The sequence below is a fragment of the Nannospalax galili genome, unplaced genomic scaffold, assembly GCF_000622305.1.
Source record: "Nannospalax galili isolate Female #2095 unplaced genomic scaffold, S.galili_v1.0 scaffold32, whole genome shotgun sequence".
In the NCBI taxonomy this organism is placed as follows: domain Eukaryota; kingdom Metazoa; phylum Chordata; class Mammalia; order Rodentia; family Spalacidae; genus Nannospalax; species Nannospalax galili.
Genome location: NW_008335297.1, coordinates 999,649 through 1,005,341, shown reverse-complemented (window position 1 = coordinate 1,005,341; position 5,693 = coordinate 999,649). Strand labels below are relative to the sequence as shown.

The 5,693-nt window shown below is 45.2% G+C and overlaps 1 pseudogene; it reads right to left on the bottom strand.

Annotated features, from left to right (window-relative positions):
• Positions 1-2,913: 2,913 nt before the first annotated feature.
• Positions 2,914-4,515, bottom strand: LOC103731604 (annotated as a pseudogene).
• Positions 4,516-5,693: the final 1,178 nt, after the last annotated feature.

Below are 5,693 nucleotides of genomic sequence, written 5' to 3'. Positions count from 1 at the left end.
GACAATTGAATATATACCATCCAAGTAAAAGAGCTAGGCAGAGCATGAGGGGTGGGCCTGCCAGCGGGAGGAGCCAGGATGCCCAGCTCCATACACTGTTCCAGGAACTCCATCAATCTGCCAGTTCTTGTCTTTGTAATTTGCTTCTTTAGGTGTTGGACCATGTAAAAAGAGCATTCTTCATCTAAAAAGAGACAGATTCCTCCCTTCTCAGCCGTCAGCAGATCTAGTCCTCTTCTATTATGCAGGACTACAGTTGTTAATGAATCTACTTGATCCTGTAAGGCTACCAGTGAGTCAGTAGCCTTTTCCAAGCTGTCTGTGAATTCTTTGGACAGTAGTAATATGAGGCAGAGGAGGCTATTCCTCCTACCCTAGTGCCTATTCCTGCTGTTATTCCCAAGCTCATTACCAGAGGAATGATCTGTATTGCCCTCTTAGTTTGTCCATGTGCCCCTAATGGCACTAGGAGTGACTGGCTACCTAGGACAATATCCAACTGGGTGACGAAGGCCAGTGGACAGGTTCCTGTGCAGTTGGCAAGGAGGCACTGATATGCAGAGCTCCCAGATATGAAGAAGTCTACCTAGGAGGGCACCAGGGTCCAGTAGCCAGAGAGGGATTTAGATCACTGGCATTGGAGAAGTTGTTGCATTGTTCCTTAAGGGCTTTATATACACCCAGGGGCCTTTATAGGCATGGCAATATTTGTCATTCTGGGTTCTAGAGACAGGTCGCATTGGCTCGGTTCCCTTGAATAAAATTCAGGCCACTAATCAGGACAGCAACTGATTGTGCCTCTTCTGTAGGTGAGTAGAGCCAGCAGTCCTATGCTAGGAAAGGCTTGGTCAGATTCAGGAAGTGGTGAATACCTTTAGGAAGCTGCACCACTGTGGCCTTAGTTTAAATGGCTGAAGGAGAAGGAAGCCCTAAGTACCTCCTATAAATGTTGGGGCCCCTCTCTTATCTCTCATCAAACCTGAAATCAATTCCTCCAACACTGGGTGAGTACCCAGTAGGGTAACTCTTTCCAGGTTGTACCTGAGATCTTAATTCCTGTCTGATCTTTTCAATTTGTCTCTCTATTCCTCATGCAAATCTCCTGCTCCCAACTGCAATACTGGAGCCAATATCAAGGGAGTATTTGGTAACTGGTTGGTTGTGACAGTAGGCCTCAGGTAGGTGTCTATAGGTATTGGGCCCAGCTAATGGGAAAGGGTGGAGACAGGAATATCATAAAAAGCAATGAAGTCTGTTGCCCAGCCCCCCTTGGCCCAAGCTCTGCAGTTATCAGAAGACCATTACGCACCTCCCCTGGGGTGAGAGGGGCCTCGGGTGGCAGGGCGAGTATGGTGGGAAGAAACACCCTGGAAAGTGTCAGTGGACAGCTCATTTATTATGGCGGAAGCAGAGGTTTACATAGGAAAGTTTGCAGGCAGAGAGGTGGGGTTGGTTTTCTGGCAGACAGGCAGGTGTGGGGAGGGAGGGGGCTTCTGAGGCGACGTGGCCTTTGTCCTGTCCTCCAGTCATATGATCTACAAGGGACCCAGTTAGGATTAAAGGATTAGAGACTTAATAGTTTTGCTTGGGGGTTGTTGGGTAAGAGACAGTGTATCTAGAAAGGAGCGGGCCAGTTTCTTACCATCCTCACTAGGAGGTCTCTGGCCCAGCTATGCTCTACATTCCAGGCACTCCTGACTTATCCCGGGTTGTTGGGTAAGAGACAGTGTATCTAGAAAGGAGCGGGCCAGTTTCTTGCCATCCTCACTAGGAGGTCTCTGGCCCGGCTATGCTCTACATTCCAGGCACTCCTGACTTATCCAAAAAAAAGTCCACCAAGAAGGCCTATTATATCTATACAGGACTAGAGTTCCCTTTTCTAGTAAGCCCAAATGGCTGGGAGCTATTGCAGCTAGGCCTAGAGCAAACAACAAGGTTAGTACTATCATTAAGCTTAGCTGGAAAGTTCCACATTGACCATAGTCCCCAAGTGTCCCTCTTTGAATTCCTCAAGCTTCAAACATGCACTGACCAGATGGCCTCCAGGATTGCAACTACAGCAGGGCCATAGAATCTTCAAGCTTCAGTCCTGTATAGATTGACCAGCTTCCGGTGTAGTCACAGCTGGCACGATGGGTGACTTTGAGAGCATCTTCAGGGTTTTTGGTCACAGATCAGTGGGTCAGTTATTCAGGCTGGGCAGCAGCTTTACTGGGAAATGATGGATCCAGGCATCTATATCTGAAAACTTTAAGGCTATATGGGTGGTTAGAAGAATAGAATAGGGATGTTACCAAGTGTACTTGAGAGATATCTTGTGCCACTCTTTTACCCATATGAAATTTCCTCGTTTGTAAGGGTGCACTGGGTTACTTGTAGGCAAGGGGAATCTTTCTAGAACCTATTTATGTAACTGAGCTATCGTGCTGGTCAAAGTCTATAGCTGAGTGTAAATTTATAAATTTCCTATTTCTCTTCAATCTCTGAGGACTCTTATGAGGTGGGGGAGGGGGGGTTTACCAAACAGAACCTCATGAGAGCTTAATTCCTGTTTGAGGTGAACATGTCACCCATAAAAGAGCCATAGGCAACCTGCTCCTGGCAAAATTTACTGAGGACCTATATTAATGTTCAATTAATGTGCTCAACTTTCCCTGAATTCTATGGTCAAAAGACCATGTGTGAATTCCATTTAATTGGGAGGGCCTTTCCCAGTCCTTAAATGATCCTAGCCGTGAAAGTAGGCCTGTTGTTCAACCCAATTGAGGTGGCCATCCCAAAATGGGGCCCCAGGAGCAAAATTCCTGTTACTTCCCTATTTTTTTCAATCCTTGTGGAATATACCTCTACTCAGCCTGAGTAAGTACACACTGTGACTAGCAGGTACTTATATCCTCAAAGGGACCCTGAGCCTCACTCTGAGTGGTCAGAACTCAGCCTCACATTCTTATGAGATTCACTTAAAAATGATGCAGTTGATAAGCAGAAGGCAATTTTTAGCACCAAGTGCACCCTTGAATACATATTTTGATTTCCTGATCTTGGATGAATTTGAATTTCTGCCAAGTAGCCTCCTCTTGGTGCTCTGAAGCTTAAACTGCTGTAGGAATCATGTGGAGAAGGATACTCCCTTCCCATAGAAGGGGGGGAGCCCTCATTCTTGCCTGACAACACGATCAGGGCCACGTAAGTAGAGAGCACTTCGGCTGCTTGAGTAACTCTCTCAACTTCCACCATATCTTTCATGTGAGCTGCTGTAATCATCATAGTGACTGCTTCCACCATAAGATGATGGGGCTCCTTGTGTAGGTGAGCCATTGAGTTACTATGACTGTCATATGACTCTCTATAGGAACCTACACTTGGATGATCTGAATAGTCATGATCCTAACCATATCCATCTCGCTCACTATAGCATCTTGATGGATAGTCATCAAGTGAACTGGAATGACCATAATCACAGTAAGTATAATCTCTTGGTGTGATGCATAATCTCTTGTATCATGAGAACTTGGGTAACCTCTGCTTGAATAGCTGTCTTTAGTAGAATTGTCTCTTGGGGACAAATAAACATCTCTATGAGAAGGCAGGGGTTCTCACTGTGGGGGCATCCATAACTATCTCTTTCTCCTGCTATAGAGGTACTTCTTCCCATTCCACTGATGCTACGAACTGGTCCTGAAGGTACTGATCTTTTAGGAGGGGGACCTCCACTTCATGGTAGTGGTCCTCTTTTTACTAGAAGTGGTCCCCTGGAAGAACTCATGTAAAAATTCATGGAATACACTGGGTGTGGTAGTGCACTCTTTTAGTCCCAGCACTCAGGAGGCAGAGGCAGGTGGATCTCTGTGAGTTCAAGGCCAGCCTGGTCTACATAGTGAGTTCCAAGCCAGCCGGGACTACAGGGAGACCCTGTATCAGAAAGATCATTCCACACCTATCACCCCCCTCCAAGGCTCAGGGAGTTTTGTGGAAGTTGGTGGAAAGAATGTAAGAGCTGGAGGAAAGGGTGGAGTGTTATCTGGAAGTGTCCTCCAGCCACTATTCGGGCAAGCTATAGTCACACCTCCTTCCCACACTCTTCAAGGAGTCAATGGGAGAGTCAGTTACCCCTCCCACCCAATCAGTCAGCCTTAGCTGCTTGTGGGGGAGGGTGCACATCTTTAATCCCAGCACTTGGGAGGCAGAGGCAGGCGGATCTCTGTGAGTTCGAGGCCAGCCTGGTCTACATAGCAAATTCCAGGTCAGCTGGGGCTCCAGGGAGACCCTGTCTCAAAAACCAAAAAAAAAAAAAAAAAAAAAAAAAAAAAAAAAAAAAGTATCAAAGGCAAATCCTCTTGGTTTATAGAAAGTGACAAAGGCAAATCCTCTTGGTTTATTGGTTTCATAATCTTTCATCAAAAGCACTTTCACTATTTGTCAATATTTGCCAAATACTGCTTCAAGGGCTTCCTCATTTGTTTCTGTATTAAGCCCCTCAGTAAAGAGCTTTCCTGGGTGATCTGCTTCAACCATTATTTCCTACCAGCTGATAGGAATATGGTATGGTTCAAGTAGTCCAATAATGCCTATATAACACTGGAGAGGCCGAGAGTCCTGTAATTGCTCAGTCTACAAGGCTAGATGGCTCAGCAGTTCCAGACTGATGCTGAAGGCCTGGAGGATTCCTGGAGAAGCTATTGGTCTTTAGACTATATTGGAAGTGTGAGACTGGCTTTAAAATCAGTGAAGGAATACAGAAGCAACAGGATAGACAAACTTGACTGTGAGAGTGAAGGCAAGCAGGCCAAAACAGGAGGTATAACCTTCAAAGGCACTGCCCCTTTGGGACCTACTCCCCCCCCCAATGAGGCCCTACCACCTTAAGTTTCTAGAACCTTCCAAAAAACCTGTAGAGAACATTTCCTATTCAAACTATAAAGGGTATTCACGGATGTGTTACTGATTCACAAAACATTGGAGAGATGCAGGGTCTTTGGTTCCTGATCCCTTGGCTGGAACTTAATCTTCCCTCTCTCAGTTTCTGGCTTTGGGGCTTTGGAGCAGCACAGTGTCTGGTACCTGGATTTAAAATATAGTGAATGGGGGCTGGAGAGATGGCTCAGCGGTTGAGAGTGCTGGCTGCTCTTGCAGAGGACCTGGGCTCGATTCCCAGCACCCACATGGAGGCTACAAACTGTCCTTAACTCCAGTTCCAGAGGAATCCGAAGCCCTCTTCTGATCTCTGCAGCATTGCATGACACAGGTGCACTCACATACATGCAGGCAATAATACACTCATATACATGGAATAAAAATAATAAATAAAATATTAAAAGAGAGAGAGAGAATGGTGATAGATGCTAGGACATACTGTGAACAGTAGGAAAATACAAAGAGACTAGAACAAAGGAAGGAGAAGCTAAACAAGAACTCTAGCCATTGAGCATTTCTTCCCAAAATACTGTCATCAAAGGGTAAGGAACGGAGTTGGGTGGAGAATTTTCATTTTCAAGGAGACAAAAGAAACCTAACAACTAAATGCAGTGCACATATGGAAATGCCACAATGAAACCCATTATTTTTTAAGCTAAGTAAAAATTAATCTAAAAATGCTATGAATTAAATTGGGCAATATGAACTTTTGCCATTAAATTAGTACATTGATGTTAAATTCCTTGGGAGTGATATATATATATAAAATATAGTGAATG